Below are 24,342 nucleotides of genomic sequence, written 5' to 3'. Positions count from 1 at the left end.
AAGATCACAATTATTACAAACACCATCATAGACCATACTACAGGATTCTTCTTCTAAATTTTACAATTTCAAAACTTCTACTATTAAGTTATTTATATATTATCTAGAAAACACTATCATATACATACACTGATCAAATTTGCTCTACTATCTACAAGAACGAACTTGCATTTAGTACCGATCAGATTAATCTCGGATCCTTGGATCTGAAAAACAATAGGTGAAGATGATGAGCTTCATAACTTAGTAAGTAATAAGTATACGTTATAAAATTAATTTAAATCATGTTAATAATACAATTAAGTTATATAAGATATGATATAGATAAATATCCCATATCATAATCATGTAAGATGTTATCCATATCAAAATTGCATGCCATCTTTTCTATAATATGGACATAAATAATCAACATATCATATCAGAATCCATTACATGTCCAGTATTGTAATAATATATTTAAACTTGAGTACTCAATTTTTTTAGTTCCACGATCCAGATTGCAATGCATTTATAGCTCTGTGACTCAAGTATCACCATGATTACCCCATGATAAGATCACCATGATATCCTCCGTGGTAAGGATCATCATGATCACTCCCGTGACAAGGTTGGCATGCTGTATCCTTGTGGTTGGGTATCACTATTGATTGTTTGATTATGATACTGAACATATATATCTCATATCTTATATAATTTAATTAAATTACATTATTAATAAGATTTAAATCAATTTTATAAAATATCCTTGTTATTTATTGAGTTGTGAAGCTCATTATCTTCACCTATTATTTTTCAGATCTAGAAATTAAAAGTTATCTGATCGGCATTTTCAGGAGTACTAAAGACAAAACCATTCTTGTAGATAGTAGAATTGATTTGATTAATACACACACACACATATATATATATATATATATATATATGATAATATTTGCGGAATAATGTATAAATAACTTAAACACTAAAAGTTTTAGATTGTACAATTTAAAAGAATTCGTTGGTATGGTTTATGGTGGTATTTGTATGATCTTTTAAGTTAATAATTTAATTACTCTGATATTTACTATCTTCTATATATAAATTATATAAATTTCAAATTATATTGAATTCATTGACAGATAGAATATCTTGTATACTTATTCAGCCAGTCCTATGGACATGCCATGGCTATTAGACCCTCAAACTATGTTTTTGGGGCAAGGGTGTCACAGCATAGTGAATTCATCGCATACTTCTACGTCCAGCTACTTGCAGTGGTCTCATACTTGGTCCTATCTGTCTCTATGAACCAACTGATCATCTGAGATTGGGTCTGTCAACAGAGAACATATTGAAAGCAGCACCTGAAAGTAGCAAAATAAATTAATAACCAAATGAACATTCATAACACCATCAGATTAATTACTGTGGATAGATGCGGTTTGGTTTATGGAATGTCATTCTAAAAGAGAAACCAATCACTCCTCTGCAATCTAGTAAGGCCATGTTTGGACACTGGAAGATCTTGAAACTCTGGCAGGTCAGTTCTCTTGAAACATGGTGAATGCTGGACGGTGGAAAGAGATTGGGGCAGTTGGAGGAGCAACTGAACTGGCCCCTAGTTTGAAGTGATACGGTGAATCACCTTGGAGAAGGTATTTGTTATCCCAAAACTAGAATTAATTGCTCATCTGGCTGCCCAATCAATCTCAACCAGTCTGGCTTCCACCGTATTTTCTGAAGAGGGGCTGGATGATCTTCTTGGACGCCCTTGACACAAAGAACCAAAATAATAATAATAAGAGCAGCTTGAAGCATAATACACACCATATTATAGCCATGCTACTCAATATAAATTTGTAATCATCCATGAACACCGCTTGAGATCAGATACGCAGTGGCTAATTCTACTTTCTTTTTTCTTTTTTTTGTAAAGTAAAAATCATCATGTGTCTAGGGTGGGGGAGGCATATAATCCTACCAGCTTATTAGATACAGCAGGAGATAGAGGGACATGAAGGAAAAATATAAGGAATGAAACAAGAGAAGAGAGTCTAGCAGCGTGCCAGATGGAAATTTTAAACTTAGAAAATCTAGGACTTACTGTCATACCATTCAAATCCTTCAAAAATCTAATGGCACAAGGATTTTATGGGAGCATTCTTATTCAGATGAACCTATAATCTTTTGCTGGATATAAGACAAGGGAAAGTATGGAAGAAAAAACCTCAGAAATGGTTAAAGCCAGACTCCATTGTTCCTCTAATATGTCAAGGCAAATGATTCCATTGCAGTTAATATTTGGATGAAACTTGGAAGACCTTTGTCCTGAATGCTACCTGAGCAATCCACATAAGTTAGACTCAAGGAATCGCAGTGATCAACTTTTCAAACACTTAGTTCACAACCATGACATATATCACATCACATTAAGCTGTTCGACATTTATCAAACTTGCCTGCGTAAAATATCAAATTTGAAAGCACACGATAACACAAGCTAACTAAATTATCAAAAGGATGCAGGCATTGTTGCTTAGATATATTTTTCCAGCTCTTTTTTTTTTCTTATCTCTATTATTAAATTTGGGTACTGAGAATATAGTATTGTGGGGAAAGATGGTGGTTAGCTCATATGAAGGTTGAGAATGCATATTACTCAAAGGGTCATCATAAGTCTTTGAGTGGAAAGCGAGTGCTAAGATAGGTGATTAAATCTTGTAAGCGGACGAGGTGATTGCTGGTGAGAAGAATATCATCAACGCATACAAGCACATATAAAATAATGTTGTGATGCTACCCACCCAGTGAAATCAATGCTCTTCTAACCAATGGAACTTGGTCTCTTGTTCCCCGTTATCCCACAATACATGTCATTGGCTGCAAGTGAATTTTCCAAAACAAATACCATGCTGATGGATCCTTGAACGGCATAAGGCTCGTCTTGTTGCCAAAGATTATCATCAACAAGAAGGCATAGATTTCACTGAGACTTTCAGTCCTGTTGTTAAACCCACCACCATCTGTGTCGTTCTATCGATTGCCATCACTAATGGGTGGCCCCTTCGTCAAGTAGACATCAATAATGCTTTTCTTCATGGTGATCTCGCTGAGATAGTTTATATGTCTCAACCACCTAACTTTATGGATGAGTCTCATCTTGATCATGTTTGTCATCTTCACAAAGCCATTTATGGCCTCAACAGTCACCACGTGCCTGGTTCTACAAACTCTGTGATGCCCTTCTTGCTTTTGGATTCATATCCTTCCACACTGATACTTCCCTCTTCATCTACAAGCATCACAATGTTATTTTATATGCATTTATATACATTAATGATATCTTCTCACCGGCAATCACCTCGTCCGCCTATAAAATTTAATCATCTATCTTAGCACCCACTTTCCACTCAAAGACTTAGGCCCACTCCATTATTTTTTGGGTGTCGCAGTCATTCGAACTAAAACTGGACTCCTCTCCCAGCAAAAATACATTACCGATCTTTTAGTTACCACTCACATGGACGGATCCAAATCGATGTCCACTCCTCTCTCTACCTCTACAAAACTCACCACCATTGGTTCCCCTCCACCCAACCCACATGAGTATCACCGCATTGTTGGCACCTTGCAATACCTCACCTTAACATGTCCAGAAATTGCTTTCTCGGTTAATAAAGTGTGCCAATGCATGAGTAATCCCACCATTGACCATTGGTAAGTTATCAAACGCATCTTTCACTACCTTAAAAATACCATCCACCTTAGCCTTTCCATCATTCCCTCTCCATCTTGTGTTTTGCATTCCTTCTCCGACGCCAATTGGGCCGGTTGTACTAATGATCACAAGTCTGCCAGCGGCTATGTCATCTACATGAGTTCCAATTTAATCTCATGGTCTGCTCGTAAGCAACGCACGGTCTCTCGATCTTCTATAGAGTCAGAATATCGTGCATTAGCAGATACTACTGCAGAACTCATTTGGCTTCGGTCCTTATTGCATGAGTTGGGTTTTCCTATCACAAAACCATTGCTTGTAAAGGTCAAATTTTTCATACCAATCAATGGTGAGGCATATTGTTTATATAATACATCATACAACTTACATGACCTACATTGTAGGCTCTCAGTTACAACAAGAAGCCAAATAATGGACATGCATGCAAAAGACTAGGCATGTAAGCCACTACGTACTTGAAGACCTATTCTTTAGGAGGTAGTTATGGTACTTTCATACGCCCCCTCAAGCGAGTTACTTTGATGGTAGTAGACAAAGCTTGTCTCGTATCATAAGAAAATGGGGTCATGGAAGCGCTTTAGTTATAATATCAACGATTTGGTCTTTGATAGATAAATAGCAAACCCACAAGTACCTTTTGGAGACATGATCGTGCACAACATGAAAATCGACCTCAATGTGTTTTGTTCGAGCATGGAATATGGGATTTGCTGTGAGATATGTAACTCCATGTCGGCAATGGTGCAGGTTTGCAAATCTCCCATATTGGCTCCTCTACAATACCCTCTAGTTCTCATTCTTTTAGGCTTTTAAATATCTTGCATGTTCCCTCCATTACAAAATCCTTACTTTCTGTGTCACATGTTATCCAAGATAATAACTGTTACTTTGAGTTTCACCCCTCATCTTTTGTTGTTAAGGACAAAACCTCCGACCTTCTTCTTCTTCGCGGACGGACTAAAGATGGGCTCTACTATTTTTCTCGTTCCGGACCTCCCAAAGCCTATCTCACTGAACGTGTTTCCCATGATCGCTGGCACCAACATCTTGGCCACCCATGTTCCCGCACTGTTCGTCATGTCTTCACCAAACACCAACTACTTGCTCTTCCTTTTTGTGGTTCGAATAAATGTGAACCTTGTCTTTTAGGCAAGTCTTCTCGTCTTCATCTACCTCCAATTGAGAGTCGCAGTAGCTCTCCTCTTGAATTATTATTTGTTGATATTTGGCATCCATCCCCTATTGCCTTATTTGAAGGCCACAAGTATTTCCTGTTAATTGTTGATGATTTCTCAAAATTTGTCTGGTTGTATCCATTTTTTAATAAATCCGATGTACTTGCAGTTTTTGTCCAATTTCACACAACAATTCCCGATGCTCCATAAAGGCCATTCAGTCTGATTGTGGCGGTGAGTTCCATGCTTTCACTGTCCACTCTCAATAGTATGGCATTTTTCATCGTATTACCTATCCTCACACTCACGAACAAAATGGTGCTGTTGAGCGCAAAATCCGTCATATCGTTGATAGTGGCCTAACCTTACTCGCTCACGCTTCTATTCCTAAACGATTTTGGCATTTTTCTTTTGATATTGCTGTGTATCTCATTAATCGCAATCCCATGCCCATACTTCACGACATCTCTCCTTACGAAATCTTATTCAAAACTATTCCAAATTATAATTTTCTTTGAATTTTCGGTTGTGCCATATATCCATTAACCCGTGCTTGCAAAAAAACAAGTTTGATTTTCGCTCCATCCCATCTGTCTTTCTTGGCTATGTTACAAATCATTTTGGCTATTGTTATTTTGATCGTGCTACTGTCGCCTTTATTTGGCTCGCCATGCATGCTTTATTAAAGATAAATTTCCATATAAAGATATTTCCATTTTGGGCTCCCTACCACTTCCACCACACACCCCACTACAAACACCTCGGTTAACCATTCCATTATCACTTAATAACCATCCAACCTTACTTGCTCACGTGCATCCTAATGCCACCTCTACTACGTTGCCCCCCATCCCTTCACAATTCCATGCAAATATTACAACCCCCCACCATCAGGAAGTAGTTACGGTGCTTTCATAAAAAGATACCAAATTATATGCCCAAAAAAGTTTCCTATTTCATTTGTAATCCATCATTTATAGATCTTCTCACTGTATAATTTGAGATTTCATTCTTGAGATAAACCCATTCCTAGCACAAACTGTTCATGAAAGCATCAAAGAGAATGTTTACTGTTTAGGAAATGGATCTCAATTTACCAAATGCTGAAGCTGACCAAAGTTCATCCTCAAGGACATACTTCCAAATCACTCAAATACTTGTGTCAATGTTCATGTCTTCCATAATCATGTGAAAATAATTGTCTCCTGACCACTTTAACACCATAACTGGCAAAATATAGAATTCCCACTTCTGATTTCCTCCTTTGATGATGTGTTTATTTGACGGAAGGGCTGACATTTTTCCAGACATGTATCTTGTGTCATTTGCAGCTTTTTAATATTTATTTTTCCTTTTTTTTCTTTGCTTCAAAAAATATGTAAGTAGAAATCTCTATTCTCAATCTAAAAGCACACAACCATCTAAATATGCACATGCAACTGTTCTTTCTACAAGGAATCACAACTAGGCAAAATGCAACTACGGTTGCCATGGATATTGTCCTGGTTATATTAAAAGTAATAACATATGCCCTTCAACTTGTAAGGAAAAACTAAGTAACGGTGAAATGAGCAAAATGATAAGCATTTCCGTATAAGGTGGAACAATAGTCAAGATGGATGCCTTTCAGCTAATCCTGTCCAGCCCATCTCTGGCATCATTAATCACCATTAGACCAGCAAAACACTGCTTTGCTTATAATGAAGCATAACAATTACTAAACTACAGAGAGAAGGGAGATCCAACATCCTTTTCTACCAACAGTTGATTGCAATATCCACTGATGCAAGTCCACAATGAGTCTATGAACCTCCTCAGGAGTGCTGCACTCTGTAAGTTATCATACTTCTAACCAGATGGACCATTAAAGCAAGCAATAATATTGTTTCCACTAGTGTCCACAACATCTAAGTCACCTATCAAGGTTTAGCTTCATACAACTGGCAAAATGAGGAAAATCAACCTGGGTCTGGTAACTGTAGCCTTCGGGCAAAGCTCAACCACAATCTTCAGTCATTTCTCCAATCAGTGTCGAGGAAATTAGCATAGAAGAATGATCTAAACAAAGAATGATGTTACACTAAACTTCTAATTTTTCATCAAAAATCTATTTTTCTTGTAAATTTCCCCAGTGCATTACTTCCAGAATCAGGATAATGCCTACTCAATAACCAGGAAAGATGTTATATATAGCAATGGCAATTCCATTGGCATATGAAGGTCAGACCAGAAGTATTGAAGTTCCTGCAACAGATCCTGATTCCTTTTCTTATCCACAGGCAACAAATAGAGTCGAAGAGTCATACCCACTGCAAAAAGAGAAACAGAGGAAGTAGGTTACCAAATATCTATCCTGCAACCATTTAATTACATGCACATTATCAAGGTGGATATTAGATTCACGACACATTCTAGTTCATTAAAAAGGCATCCTTAGAAAATCAATGCATTCTGCAAAATAATCTCATAGGCACAGGTTTCAAATTACAGGCAGCAGGCCATATTGGGCTGCTGAAAACCCCAGGAAATGGGAAAAAAAAAATTGTGGGTGAAAGGTTAGAATTGGACTCATGCAACAAAGGAAAAAAATGGTCTAGAGGATTTGAATTGAAATTAGCAGTAATCAATCTGATATACTCATTTTGCTCTACTTAATGCATAAAAATTCAAACACTAAATTGTTTTGTACAGTTATAACATTCACTCAATTTGAATTATCATGAAAATATTAGAATAATGATATATGATGAAAATGAGTATGATTTCCAATTATTTGAGCACATTTATATTCATGACTTTGTTTTCCTATAAGCATGATCTACATAACATTTGTACATGAAAACCTATAGTTTTGGGTGATATCAGAAATTTAACGGCAAATTCACCAAAATTTGTGGAATTATGAACTTTACTGCTCACCAATCAGATCTCTATATTCTACTTCTGAACAAGAATGAAAGTTCTCCAGGAAATTCTAAGGCAATATATTCAGTAAAAAAAAAAGTTTTGATATAACCCCATAGTGCTATAGATAAGAGTAGCCCAGCAAGCTATAAACAAGCAAGTTGCCCAAGAAGGTCATAGTACCAGGACCACATCAAAGCCTTAAAACAATATTGCAGAGAACCTTTTTTAGCCAAAAAAGAAAATGAACAAAAAATAAAGAAGAAAACATCTACTTGTAGCTTTAACAATGTAACCCACATAAATGACTTCTACTCTCCAACCTTAGAATAACAATCCTCTAATGTGCATGCGTACGCAATTCAAATTACAAAGAATAATCCAGTACAAGGTTTCAGACTCCAACACCGACTGCTCAAAGGTTTCTCAAAGTGGCAGATTCAACTCCACATGACAAAAAGAATAATAACCCCTACAAATCCTACCTCATCAATTGTGGGGCCTTTCAAAGAAAATAGGAGCTTAAGCATTAGACTAACAGAATATCAAGCCATAAATACAACTGAAAAGCACAAGATGGCACTAAGAGTAACATGAATCAACAAAAAAAAAAAACAAGCCAGAGCTGTGAAACCAGATGCTAAAGTAAGCTTATTTATACAATTGATGTCTAGTTATTAAGCCACAACATGGGACAAGGCTATGCATTTTGCCAATCAATATATGGGATTGAAGACAGATCAGTTCAAATAATATACAAATTATCTGACACAAATCACACTCCTCAAAGTTCAAAGTTAGAAAGGCATTTTAGAGAAACATGACATAGACAAGAAGGTTCATTTCATTATGTCAAAAGATTACTAGTGTTCCAGTACCTCAGGTGGCACGAATGGATAATCAGGAGGGAAGTGGATGGTAACTAGAAAGACACCCCTGGCATAAGGACAATCTGGGGGGGCCATAATTGTTGCTCACTAGTGAAACATGTCTTCTGCCACAGGTTCTGTTAAATACAAAAACATATAACAGGAATAATTATAAATTGCTTTCACCACACAAGCATGATTCAGTATGTTGACGTAAATATCAAACAAGAAAACAGCTTCAGCAGCAAGTAATATTATCTTTCCCCATTATCAATTTCTTTTGCTATAGTAGTGAATCTACCATACACCAGGATAGAAAGAAGTATTGGAATACCATCAAGATATATGAAACTAGAATTTTTTAAGAGAATTTCTCATGAAATAGATAAACATAAGGAAAAGGCTTCAACTCCCCTGAAACATTTCAACTTTCAATTCATGTTTCATTTTCTTAACCACCAAGGGTATGGTTGGTTTTTGGACCCAAATTAGCAACCAAAACCCTATTGTATCACACAAAAAACCAGGTTTACACCCTTTCAAAAAGGTTCTTCAGAAACACAGCATCTTCATAAAGACTAATAATTCTATATAACCCACCATACCGAAGTCCAAATTCACTGCATATATAAATGAAAATTACATATAGAATTCATAAAAAAGCAATCCCGCCTCTTACATAATATACTATTGTTAAAGATAAGAATAAATCTAAGTATCTATATTCAGTTACTCAGTTTCAACCCCAAAGGTAACAGGTTAAAGCATTAAAATAAAAAGGTTGAACCATTGAAGTGTCATAAATATAAAATGAATTCCCCATATTCAAATATGCTCTTGCCACACCTCCCTCTGCAAGGTGTACTAAATCCTACTCAGCTACGAAAGATAACCCCCATAACTATGTTAGCAACCCCATCAAACATAGCAGCAACTTTTCAAATAGGCTGATTGCCTCCACCCCACCCAATAAAGTTTCTAGGTACTTCAACCTATGCAATAAAAAACATTATAGATTATACACATCTTCTTTAACCCAATAATGGTATTCTTCCTCTACTTCATGAGAAGTAGCCACATTAATCCACAAGATCACTACTGAGCTTCGCAGTTATAAATCCTTGAATCTTCACCTACCCCAAAAGTGCTTGGATTCCCAAAGAAACATCAATTTTAAACTTAGGTCCCCGGAATGGAGAAGGTACAACAATTGTTTGGTAACATTCGATACCGCTTGAATATCTCCAATGACAAACCAAATCTGGTCCTGACTCACAAGATCAGAGAGAGGACATTTACAATATGTTCATACTCTGATCATTCCAAGTACTTGATTACAAAAGAACATCAACTTTAAATTTCAGGCCTCTAAAAGGAAGAGGGATAACAATTGTTTAATGGAACTCAATGCTGCTCGAAGAGCTCCTACAATGCGCTAAAATTGGTCAATGTCAAACTCAAAGGCTTAGCTTCCTAAAAGGATATTGTGAACTAATATGTGATATCCCTCTTTAGCTTCCTTATATGAAAAGATCAAACCAATTGCATTAAGCATCCCTCTCTTCTCCCCATCTAAAACCCTCAAGCATTGCCAAAAGAATTAAAAACCAAGAATTCCTTCCAATACTCCCAACTTACACCCTTGCCATTAAGCAACAACAAAGATCTCGTGGAAGCATGTCCATAAACCCATAAACTCAACAAAATAGGCCAACATGCTTCACACTACTATATTTTATCATTTATGTTAATGAATTAACAAAAAAAAAAAAAAACAAATCTGCTTCTGTAATAGGTGCCCCTTTGTAACCCTAGGGCAATGGTATTTATCGTCATGCTCCTATAAACACTTTTGACCTCTAGGGACTTTCAATATACAGCATTAGATCAATTACATAAGAATCGCCTAAATAATACTTCCCATCCAATTAATCCTCCTATTAAAATGGAGTTAAAGAACTGATGTTGAACATCTATAAGCAAACATGTATAAAATATCATATTCCTTTGCCAAACAAACCCCAATTGAAGATCATTTAATACTATAGCATTTCACAATGCTTGGGATCATATATTTTATTGAGTACAGGCTTTTGTCGGTAAAGAGAAATCAAATGCTTCAAGTGGAGTCTTTCTTAACATATTAATAAGATAGACCCATGCTGCTAGTTCTTTCATGCCATAACACTCGATCTGTTGGGCAAGCATATTCACATCTCTTACAACATACAAAGACTGCATAGTAACATATAATTGTCATATTAATGCAAGGGATGTCAAAACACAACTTAGGATCTATTTGGATGTTTGGGCCTAAAATCCCATGAGATTCATGGGTTGGGCTAAGACAACCAGCTAAGTCAAACTAGGTTAGGCCTATATTTATAAGAACCCAGAGAAATATTGGAGTGGGCAGGCCCGAATCCCGTAGAAAGAGAAAAAAATCTCAGCATGTCTTTTTTCTCTCTATGGAATTCAGGCCGGCCCACTTTAATGGTTCTTTGAGTACTTATATAGATAGGCCTAGCTCAGCTTGATTTAACTGGTTGTGTTGGCCCAACCCATGAATCCCATAGAATTTTGGGTCCAAACATCCAAATAAACCCTTAAAGGTTGAATTTCATCCACTGGCACGTTATGTGTTAATTAGAAGACACTATGCTGAGCCTGAATTAAGAATTTTATTCTAGTATGCACTGATTTATAGCATATCATCAAAATCCTACTCAACAGAAAAAGAAACACATCTCAATTATGTCAATGAACACCAAAATTTTGAACCTAACTATACAAATTTTTACCTTCTGCTACAATTTAACTAGAAATGACTAGTTTGGCAGATTGTACCACTTAGCTTATAAGCATCTTTTGATATCAGATTAATTTTAATCGTTAAATATAATAAATCCGGCAGAGTTGTTAACAGATGTTTATATGATGTTACCTCAAGAGTAATTTGTTATTTTTGTGATTTTGCATGCGTAACACCAAAAAATAGTCATATTTATTTTTTGTACAACCAGCATCGCATGGAGGTGAGAGGGAGTATGTAGAGGTGCAGGAAGAAGTTAATAATGATAGTACACAAGGATTCCTGAGAAACATTTTTATTAAAGATTATTGAACTTGTACAGTATATTCACAGATAATTGAATGGTAACCTCCAATGAGATCCTTCTAGCTAACTTAAATTCAGTCTAAATAATAAAGAACTTAAGGTTAGTTGACTCGTTTAGTTTATTATAGAGCACTAGAAAGCTTAGAAACATTCAAGAGCAAAAGCAACAAAATGATTGTATTTCCCAAAGTGATTGTGGCACCCAAGATACACAATTCCCATTGTTGGGATATACCGACCGACGACCTTGATGGACGACTCCGACCGACCGACCGACTGACCGGCCGACCGGCCGACCGACCGACCGACCGACCGACCGACCGACTGGCCGACTGACGGCCGGAGGCACCGGCCGCCCGACTGACGGACGTCGTCACCGGCCAATTAACGGCCCACCACCGACTGAGGATGTGTCGGGCATACCTTTCCCGACCGACTGAACCCGGAGGTCTGATGGCCGACTCATGCAAGACTCGCCGACCAACAGAGGGGCCCGACGCCTCTCAGCTGGCCACCGACCTAGGGTCGGTCGACTCCTTCAATCGCCGTACAGCCGCCAGAGCTTGTCAGTTCTGACAGCAACATGCGGCACGGCCACCTAGGAGCATTGTCCCGCCTAGGACATTGTCAACCCTAGTGATTTGACGGCCCCACGGCAACATGACACTTTTACGGCGACTCTGACAGTCTACAGTGAGTTGACAATTCCTCAGTTGTCCGTGCCATTAATGACGGCGCCATACCGTGCTCCACTATATAAACCGGGGAAGGCAACAGTGCAAGGGAGCTCTCTCCACTTCTCGACTTGGAAACCACAGGCTCGCTCCTCTCTCTCTCTCTCGATTGAGCTCTCTGTCTTCATTTCACTGTTGCCCAGTCACCTCTCTGACTTGACCGTCGGAGGGTCCCCGCCGGAGCCACCTCCGGCCAGTATGGACTTCCTTTTTTGCAGGCGCTCGTTCCCGGCGACCAGGCGACGAGGGGATTGGCCGCAACAGATTGGCGCGCCAGATAGGGGAAGGCAAGCTATACGGCACCAAGCCTCCCCAAGCAGGAGATACTGATGACGAAGACAAGAGCCCAGCGATCGAGGATCACCGGGTCGGCGAGGCGCTCTTCCCGCCGGGAAGAGGCCTCCCCGCCACCCTCAGCGGCGGAGCCCAGCTCTCCACACCCCGCGGTGACCACGGAGGCGCAGATCGCGGCCATCGTACGGCAGATGACCGTACTGACGGACGCGGTCAAGAGCCTCCAGCAACAACCGACGGCCCGTTCGATACCCTCCAGGAGCAGCCGCCGACGCCCGCGCCGATCCCCGTCGCCTCCGCGCGAGCGCCCGCAACAGCGCTCCCACAGAGAGGAGGAGGGACGGCCGCGGCGTGACGCCCATCGGTCCCGACAGTATTCTCCCTCCCAGCTGGAACGAGCGAGGAAGGAGAAGCGACTGCGAACGTCGTCCGCTTCTCTCTCGGAATCTTTCGGAGACTCCACTCCTGAGGTCTCCCAGCACCGACGGACGGACGACTACGAGCGCAGGTTCGAGGAAATCGACCGTCGGCTTGCGCAGTTGCAGGTGGACGGCCAGAAGTCTTCGAACGACGTCGACTTCCAGACCGCCCAACCTCTCTCCCGACTTATCCTCGACGAACCGATCCCCAGTCGGTTCAAGATGCCGCACGTGGAGTCTCACGACGGCTCCACCGACCCAATCGACCATCTGGAAAGCTACAAAGCTCTTATGACGATTCAAGGGGCAACCGACGCTCTCCTTTGCATCGGCTTCCCCGCCACGCTCTGCAAAGCTGCCAGGGCCTGGTACTCTGATCTTCGATCGGAAAGTATCCACTCCTTCGGACAGCTCGAGCATTCCTTCGTGGTCCATTTCAGCATCAGTCGGAAGCCGCAACGAATCTCGGACAGTCTTTTCTCCCTCAAGCAGAGAGAAAATGAGACTCTACGACACTTCGTGACGCGATTCAACGCGGCCACGCTTGAGGTCCGGGACCTCAATGGAGACATGGCCATCTCGGCCATGAAACGGGGGCTAAGGACATCCCGGTTCACCTACTCCCTGGACAAAACCCTCCTCCGAACATACGCCGAACTGCTGGAGCGCGCGTACAAGTACATACGCGCGGACGAAGGAGCTTCCGACCGGCGCCTGACTTAAGGCACGGACCGAAAAGAAAAATGGAAGAAAGGTCGGGCCCATGCTGAACCCAGCAGCCCTCCACCGATAGACGGGTCTCACCCCGACGACGGAGTCCGAGACCGACGCATCGCAGGTATGACTCCTACACTCCTCTCCCCGCTCCTCATGCGCAGATACTGATAGAGATCGAAGGAGCAAAAAATCTACGACGACCTCAGCCTCTGAAGGCAAAAGGCCCCGACCAACATGGCCGATCATCGATCGCCGAATCAACAGCTCGATCATCGATCGCCAAACCGACGGCCTCGGCCTCTGAAAGCAAAAGGCCCCGACCAACACGGCCAATCGTCGATCGTCGAATCAATGGCTCGATCACCGATCGCCGAAATCGACGGCCTCGGCCTCTAAAGGCAAAAGGCCCCGACCACCATGGTCGATCGTCGATCGCCGAATCAACGGCTCGATCGCCGAAATCGACGGCCTCGGCCTCTGAAGGCAAAAGGCTCCGACCAACACGGCCGATCGTCGATCGCCGAATCAACGGTTCGATCATCGATCGCCGAAATCGACGGCCTCGACCTCTGAAGGCAAAAGGCCCCGACCAATACGGCCGATCGTCGATCGTCGAATCAACGGCTCGATCATCGATCGCCAAACCGATGGCCTTGGCCTCTGAAGGCAAAAGGCCCCGACCAACACGGCCGATCGTCGATCGCCGAATCAACGGCTCGATCACCGATCGCCAAAATCGACGGCCTCGGCCTCTAAAGGCAAAAGGCTCCGACCAACACGGCCGATCGTCGATCGTCAAATCAACGGTTCGATCATCGATCATCGAAATCGACGGCCTCGACCTCTGAAGGCAAAAGGCCCCGACCAATACGGTCGATCGTCGATCGCCGAATCAACGGCTCGATCATCGATCGCCAAACCGAAGGCCTCGGCCTCTGAAGGCAAAAGGCCCCGACCAACACGGTCGATCGTCGATCGCCGAATCAACAGCTCGATCACCGATCGTCGAAATCGATGGCCTTGGCCTCTGAAGGCAAAAGGCCCCGACCAACACGGTCGATCGTCGATCGTCGAATCAACGGCTCGATCATCGATCGCCAAAATCGACGGCCTCGGCCTCTGAAGGCAAAAGGCCCCGACCAATACGGCCGATCGTCGATCACCGAATCAACGGCTCGATCATCGATCGCCAAACCGACGGCCTCAACCTCTGAAGGCAAAAGGCCCCGACCAACACGGCCGATCGTCGATCGCCGAATCAACGGCTCGATCATCGATCACCGAAATCGACGGCCTCGGCCTCTGAAGGCAAAAGGCTCCGACCAATACGGCCGATCGTCGATCGTCGAATCAACGGCTCGATCACCGATCGCCGAAATCGACGGTCTCAGCCTTTGAAGGCAAAAGGCCCCGACCAACATGGCCGATCGTCGATCGTCGAATCAACGGCTCGATCACCGATCGTCGAAATCAACGGCCTCAGCCTTTGAAGGCAAAAGGCCCCGACCAACATGGCCGATCGTCGATCGCCGAATCAACGGCTCGATCACCGATCATCGAAATCAACGACCTCAACCTTTGAAGGCAAAAGGCCCTGACCAACATGGCCGATCGTCGATCGCCGAATCAACGGCTCGATCACCGATCGCCGAAATCAACGGCCTCAGCCTTTGAAGGCAAAAGGCCCCGACCAGCATGGCCGATCGTCGATCGTCGAATCAACGGCTCGATCACTGATCGCCGAAATCGACGGCCTCAGCCGTTGAAGGCAAAAGGCTCCGACCAACATGACCGATCGTCGATCGCCGAATCAACAGCTCGATCACCGATCACCGAAATCGACGGCCTCAGCCTTTGAAGGCAAAAGGCCCCGACCAACATGGCTCGATTGCCGATCGCCGAATCTACGACTCCGTCGTCGGCCTGATCGACGAATCGCCGAACAATGGCTCAATCTACGTCTCGATCATCGAGGACATATCGGATTCTACAACGGAGATTGATGGAGCGGAATATCTACGACGGCCCCCACCTCTAAAGGCAAAGGGCTTCGACTAATGCGGCTGGCTAACTTGCCGACTTAGCTTCGACTAAGAAAGGCAAAATGCCAAGACGACCGCAGTCGCATTCGCGACATACCGATCTGGTCATGTTCGATCGAAGGATATTCGGCTTGCCACCATTTATCATACATCCCGACGCATACGTCCGACCAAGGGCCGGACAATGGATATTCGACTTGCCATCATTATCCTATCCGAATACGTCGGACGCTACTCGACTATCAGATTCTGCGGAATGATCATGTCGACGAGCAACGTTCGGAGGTTGGCCGACCTCCGACCCGACGTGCATGCTTGATCTACAGTCGGGATGACCGATATTGGATCGTTCGTTGATGTGATCGCCAGAGTCGGGGCAAGAAAAGACGGAAAACCACTCCTTTCGTCCGAAGCCGTCGCCCACGTGTTCACGCGAGCCAACACGACATCGGGCTCAGGAGTGGGGGGGGCAACTGTTGGGATATACCGACCAACGACCCCGACGGACGACTCCGACCGACGACTCCGACGGACGACCCCGACGGACGACTCCGACCGACTGGCCGACCAACCGACCGACCGGCCGACTGACCGACCGACCGACCCCGACCGATTGGCCGACCGACCGACCGACCAACCGACCGACCGGCCGACCGACCGGCCGACCGACCGGCCGACCGGCCGACCGACCGACCGACCGACCGACCGGCCGACCGACCGACCGACCGACCGACCGACCGACCGACCAACTGGCCGACCGACCGATCGATCGAACGCCATCACCGGCTGATTAACGGCCCTTTACCGACGGAGGATATGTCAGTCAGGCATACCTTTTCCACTCTCCCGACCGACTGAACCAGGAAGTCTGATGGCCGACTCTCGCAACATGCCCGGCTGACCATCGGAGGGGCCCGAATCTCCACCCGACGTCACACAGCTGGCCACCGACCTAGGGTCGGTCGACTCCTCCGATCGCCGTACAGCCGCCAGAGCCTGTCAGCCCTGACCGCGACATGCGGCACTGCCGCCTAGGGGCATTATCCCGCCTAGGGCATTGTCAATTCTAGTGATTTGACAGCCCCACGGCGATATGACATTTTTACGGCGATTCTGACAGTCTACAGTGAGTTGACAATTCCTCAATTGTCAACGCCATTAATGACGGCGCCATACCGTGCTCCACTATATAAATCGGGGAAGGCAACAGTGCAAGAGCTCTCTCCACTTCTCGACTTGAAAACCACAGGCTCGCTCCTCTCTCTCTCGATTGAGCTCTCTGTCTTCATTTCACTGTTGCCCAGTCACCTCTCTGACTTGACCGTCGGAGGGTCTCCGCCGGAGCCACCTCCGGCCAGTGTGGACTTCTTTTTTTGCAGACGCTCGTTCCTGGCTATCAGACGACGAGGGGATTGGCCGCAACAGTAGTTGATCTTGGAGTTACCATATCAGCCAATATTCCAATGCCTTGATTCCTATATACTGGCAGATGTGTCAGATTCTTTTTCTCCCCAAATCTTCCAGCATTTCATCTCAGCCAGGATAAACCAGGATATTAGCTCCTATCTGTCTTAGCCACCCACTGTGATGGTCGTCCTGCTAGAATTTAAAAGCTTAATAACAGCATATTTACAAGTATTTGTATCATGCAACCTCACTCAAAAGGAGCATATATGTCTTAATGACAATGGGGGACAAGAAAATCTTGGCTTATATATATTGCTATTTCATTGTAAGAATGGCACATGCAGCATGCACTATCTTTATTTGAATCACCAGGCAATTTTTGTAACCATACAATTTCTTCCTAGCCTGAACTAAGATGAAGAGATCCAACAAAAGTGAAAGAAAAAAGGATTCTACAATGTCTAAAGCAAGATCCGCTATCTCAGTATCGGATACTACATCGGTACCTTACTAGTTCAGTAAAGTACAATCGGTATGGTACAGTATGCATTCTGTACTGAAATAGCTTTCAAATCATTTTTCTTAATTTTTATCTCAGTGCATCTCGGTTCAAGTCACTACGGGTTGGTACACACCTTGGTATGGGTCAGTACGTCTCGATAGACTTGGCAAAATGACCCATACCCGGTGACCCATACCCACCCGCAATGGGTTGGGTATGGGTAAAATAATTAAAGCCCATTTAAATGTGGGTAATTTGACCTGCAACCCGCTGACCCGCGGATGGGCCGGATCGACCCGTGGGTACCCATGGGTCATCCATTTATTTAATAAAAAATTTTATATTTATTTCACATTCATTCACTTTAGTCTTTACCCATTACCCATTTCTTTCTCAAACCAAATCTTAGCTTCTCTCTCTCTCTCTCAATCTCACGGTTGGTTCTCGGCCTCTCACTCTCACTTTCCTTTTTCTTTATCAAACCCTAGCTTCTTCTCGATCTCTCACAAAGCATCGTCGTCCTCCTTGCCCTCTCCATCGTTGCAATCGCCCTCTCCTCATGCTCTCAAACCTTGCTATGCACCCTAACAAGTGACAACCACTCTCTCAAACCCTAGCTTTTCGATCTCTTGCAAATCACCGCAAACAAAGAGAGCTTGGACAGGTTGAGGAAGGACATGGAGCAATAATACAAGACCTTGATTAAAAAATGCTCAAGGTCTTTATTATTGGTTTTGTTTCTTTCGTTAGTCTAATTGAAGTGTAATATTTAGATTCAACTGAAGCTTTTGCATGTATATAAGACCTTGGCTTATATTATTTTTTTCTTTTTTTTTTCTCTTTTTTTGAGGATAAAGAGGGTAGAGATATAAAGAAAAACTAACGGGTAACCCGTGGGTATACCCATTTACCTGCGGGCGGGCGCAGGTAGCATTTTCTACCACCCATTTAAATGTGGGTAATTTGACCTACGACCTGTTACCCACAACCCATGCGACCTGCGGACGGGTATGGGTTACCCAGCCCGTTTGCCAGGTCTACGTCTCGATATAGGTCACATGCCTCAGTATGGATGGCATGGTGCTTGTATTGACTTGAAAGGGGGTTTCATAAGGGTTTCTTCCCGATACAGTACGGTACACCCCATACCGGGTGGTGCGGGGCAGTATGGCAAATCATAGTCTGAAACATATCAGAATAAATATGGCCAAGAGGTGTTGATGTTATAGAATTATACCTTTTCAAAAAATGGTATGATTAAATATATGCCTGCCAAGAAAAGCATGTTATATCCAAGGAGGCCAGGTATCGCATTTGAATTCTATGATAGGTATTTGGTAAATGCATTAATATCACTCTTGATGGAGAGTATCTTTAAATAACGATAGGTACTCTCATGCACACCAACTATGACATGATAAAACAATAGCATAACTCCAAATACCCTGTTAAAATTTACACGTAACTCACTAAAATACCCTAGTAATCATACTACATACTGCATGGCTCCTTGAATCATGAGGGAAAAAAGGTAAACCTTTTCCCCTTGAGCAAATTTGGCCACAAGATTGACTTCATGAAAAGATAATGTAATATTAAAAATCATACTACATCCAGAAGAAACAATTTCCCAATGGTTGAATTCAATCCCAAGACCGATGCCATGAAAAGATAATTATGACATCTAATACGACATTAAAAATTGAACTATGCACAGAAGAAACAGTTTTCCCAACGGTTGAACTTGATCACAAGATTGACTACATGAAATGATCAAAACACATTGTTCCATTGAGCAAATTCAATCACAAGATTGACTGCACGAAAAGACAATTTGGCAATAAAGATTGCACCGTTCCCGAAATAAACAATTTTTTCACATCAGTCGAACTCAACCACAAGATCAACTTCATAAAAAGATAACTAACGTTAAAGATCACACAATGCCTTATTCCCTTTCATCTAAGCAAATTCAGATATAAAATCCAAGGATTTCACAAGAGGATCAAACAAAACGTGGACATCAAGAATCCAGATCTAAAATCGAACGCGTCAAGGACAGGACAGGGAGTCAAGACTCGACACACCTGCGCTGCAAGACGCGGGAGGATCTTTCTGTAGATCCTTCAGCTCCTTCAAGATCCTTTCTGAAGCCATGGCCGAAGACTGGAATCCCTCAAAGTCCTAGACCAATCCAGAGATTAGCGCCAGGAGAACGAAAATATCGACACGAGAGAGAGAGAGAGAGAGAGAGGAGGGATGGCCCCGGGGATGATACCTTGGAGTTCTTGGACCCTCCCCTCTGAAGCGGCTCGGCGAGAAATCGAAGAAACAGGCACGGGAATAGAGGGCGACGAGCGTGAGCTCATTACATAAATAATATTAAAAAAAAATTATTTATAAAACTAATGCACGTTTAAATTTATTTAAAAAATTAATATAAAATTATAAAACATCATTTCAAATTATATTTTTTTTTGATGAAAAATATTATTTCAAATGGCGGGTTCACATCATTTTCTCCCCCATCCCACGTGGATCACAAAAAAAAAATCACTATTTGAAATGGCGACTTCAAAGACGCCATTTCAAATGGCATTTTCAAAACATTTCACTCATCCAAAAAAAATAAAAAATAAATAAAAATCATCATTTGTAATACCATTTTTGAAAACATCATTTATAATGATATTTTTAAATAATTTTTAATTTTTAATGATATCTTCAAAGTCTTTTGACTTAAAAAAAAGAGAAAAAAAATAAAAAATAGAAAATCAATCCGTATCATCCTTGTACCGATGTTGTACCTATCTATATCGGCCCAAACCGCACCATACCGAGCGGTTGGTGCCTGATGTACCGTACCGATATCGTACCGACCTATACCGGCCCGGCTCGGTATGATGCCTGGCGTACCGTATGGATGTCGTACCGACCTATACCGGCCCATACCGCACCATACGTAGCAGTTCGTGCCCGTACCATATCGAGATATACTAGTACGATCCGATTCATCTCATTTGCCGAAAAATCAGTCTGAATCTTGTTGGTTCCCCATCGATACGGTATGATACGGGCCGTACCGGTCGGTTTGGGCTGGTACGGAATACCATGCATCCAGTTGTAGCTCTAGTAGATTTGGGTCTGACACAATCATCCCATCATTCCTTATCAATTTGGAATCCTCATCCTATTATTCATAAACAACTGATTTGTCTAATTTAGCTTATTTTTGACTATTTCAAGAGATGTAATTAAATTATTTGATATATTATTATTATTATTTATATTATAATTTCTATAGTCCTTTTAGCATAACTTTTTCTCTCCTAATCTTCTGAGACACATGAGACTACATGTATCCATGTCCACAAAGCATAACATCCGATCACTTGAAATTAAACTAATTTTTAATAAAAATAATAATTAATAATATAAAATAAAATAAAAATATCAAGTGTATAAAAAATAGTACAATAAAAGTTTCAAAAATATTAAGTACAAATCTAAAAAATACTAAGTCCCACAAGGACGTTGTGGTGGCCGTGGTCGCTTAGACCTTCTCAGAAAGGTCCTCAACGGCCGCTCCTGCTCCTGTATCTGCTGTGATGGCTCCTCTCCTATATCAGTGGATGTCTATTGGTCATGTTGCTCAGGAATAACTGATGCTGTCGGAGCATCTACGGGCTGAGTGACCCCCTCAACTCCTCATCTGGATATAAAGATGGGCCTGAAAAGAAAGTGTCATACTCATGTGGCCAACTGGTACCCGGTGATGTCATCTGGGGCATGTAGGAAGAAGAAGGCGCTGTCATTTATGGATCAAAAGGTGGTGGCATCTGTGCAGTGTGTAGTGATGACATCTGCAGAATATATGGTGATGACATATATGGAATATATGGTGACGACGTATATCTCATATCTGATGCATCGACTGCTCCATGTCAAAACGCACAGCTATCGAGATCAATGCCAATCGCCATCAATATTTTCGAGCATGATCTTTCTATCTCATACAGTATCCGAATTCGCTCGTTCTCATCAGTCGTAATAAAGCATGACGAGCGTCCAACATAAGACCTGACATAGAATCAATCTACGTAATAAAAATAAAATTAGTAATATACTTTAAAACATAAAACAAAGATATAACAGAACTACATAAAATATTTTACAATCTTAATTATTAGAAGTAAAGATATTGATATAAAGTATAATTTTCGTAGTCTTACCAAAAGACGTACAGCAGAACTTTCACCCTCGTATCCTAGAACTGCATACCGAGGTTGTCCAATGACTCGCATTGTAATGCTAAAAAACTAAGTCATGTAGTCCTCGGTATATGGACGGCCTCTCAAAATGTGATCACCATGAACTATGTGATCTCGACGTGCATTCCAAATGATGATGTACTCTGCATGTCTGATACGCCAGTCAATATGTACTCTCCCTCATCGTTCAATACGATGAAGTCTCTAGCTGGTATCAAACTACTCTGGGATGTCCTGAATCTAGCCAAACTACCGCAGGACATGATCGGAAAGATGCCACTTAGCCGCAGGACATGATTGAAAAGATGCCACTCCACCATATCAAAACAAATAAGTAGCATCCTAGCAGTTCATATGTCGTGTCCAACTATACACATCTGCGGCAATATAGCCAATATTTCATCTATATATGGCTCCCACAAAAATTGATAGAGTTAAAATAAAAAAAAATTAGCAAACTAAAATTTTAATAGATTATGAATACTGTAAAATGATATTTGTAAATAAATCAAATTTATCCGACTATGTGTATCAACTAATGTATCCAGCTGGTACCTATAAACCCATGCCACTCTCGTCGATATGTAATGAATATTGAATGCAACGTTCTATCTGCTTGCTCATGTTAAATAAATTTTATCGAATTTAAAATAGTACTCAATTTCAAGTAAAGGAAGCAATATTTTTATACATATATCCCAACGGTTCGTCTAGTCTGAATGAAACATCAGGATCATGCTGCTCTGGTGACATCTCGAGTAACTGTCACCGTAATAGACTGATAGTTGGCAACTATCGTCGGAGGCTGGGGGAGTGGGGGGTGGCCACCACCGATAGAGGGAGAGAAGAGGGAGAAGAGGGAGAGAAGAGGAGGAAGGGAGAAGGAGGGAAGAGAGAAGAGGGGGAAGGGAGGCTTACCGGCATGGAGAGGGAGATCGCCGTCGGAGATTGCCGGAGATGAAGATCGTCGGAATGAAGGTATGTTTTTTTTATATATATAACAATAATTAACACCATTTGAAATGACATATTTGAAAACATCATTTCAAATGGTTCTTTCAAAAATATTATTTTAAATAATAATTTTTATTTTTTTATTTTTTATTTTTATAGTCTACGTGGGATGGGGGAGGAGGTGACGTGGACCCATAAAACATCATTTGAAATGATATTTTTCATCAAAAAAATATTATTCTAAATAATATTTTATGATTTTATATTAATTTTATAAATAAATTTAAATATATATTAATTTTATAAATAAATTATTTTTTTATATTATTTGAGTAATGAACTCCGACGAGCATCAAATGCAGGTGCTGGAGGATGATAATCGGGACTGATGTTTTTTTTTTTGGGTTTTTGAAAAACCAAGAAGGGGTTCTAACCTCACCCCCGATCTATATATGTGAACCTCTCCACACCCGCACTGAGCACTCGCAAAATGAATAACAGAAGTTTAAAAGGAAAGTCCCTTTTAAAAGGAGGAGTTGTTTTTTTCTTAGTACAGTCTGACTTAAATGGGCTGTTTGTTAATGGGCTTATTTTACTATTGATTTGTTTTAAAATAAATCACAATGACCTTTCTCAAAATTTACAATAACTATTGATTTTCATCTAATATTTTAAAAATATATACTTTATTATTTAATTTTTAATATATATAATACATATAACCTCCTACAAATATTTTTTTATTAAATAAATCAATGATCTCACCGGTATCATCACTATTTAATCTATTTTAAATCTTACTATATCTTGTATTTTTATATTAATAATTTTTTTATTTTTTAAAATTTAAATTTTTATATTTGATCTGTAAGATTATATATTTTCGAATTACTGGATGACATCGTATAATCACCCCAAACCTCGAGAGAGATCAAGATAACTTACTCATTTCTTTATTATTGATGGTGCTGGTTATGCCTTCTCCACCTGTAAGGAGAAATTATTGTGTGCCCTCCATGCACCGCCACGTTCATGCACCTATCAACGATCAAGATGCATAAGTGTGCATTAGAATGGTTGTATATGTATTGTATATAATGGTTTTTCACTTTCTCGAGTTAGATTACTTACACTAGGACCGTGCATGAAGCGGACATGGAGTTTGGATACAGGATTACCTGCAATTGCATATTTTCTATATGAAGATATGATAATG

The 24,342-nt window shown here is 41.5% G+C and overlaps 1 pseudogene; it reads right to left on the bottom strand.

Annotated features, from left to right (window-relative positions):
- Window positions 1-212: 212 nt before the first annotated feature.
- LOC105048384 (SUMO-conjugating enzyme UBC9-like) lies at window positions 213-23,860 on the bottom strand (annotated as a pseudogene).
- Window positions 23,861-24,342: the final 482 nt, after the last annotated feature.

Source organism: Elaeis guineensis, chromosome 7 (genome assembly GCF_000442705.2).
Source record: "Elaeis guineensis isolate ETL-2024a chromosome 7, EG11, whole genome shotgun sequence".
Lineage (NCBI taxonomy): Eukaryota > Viridiplantae > Streptophyta > Magnoliopsida > Arecales > Arecaceae > Elaeis > Elaeis guineensis.
Note: the sequence above shows the minus strand (reverse complement) of the source record. Positions and strands in the feature narration are given on the sequence as shown.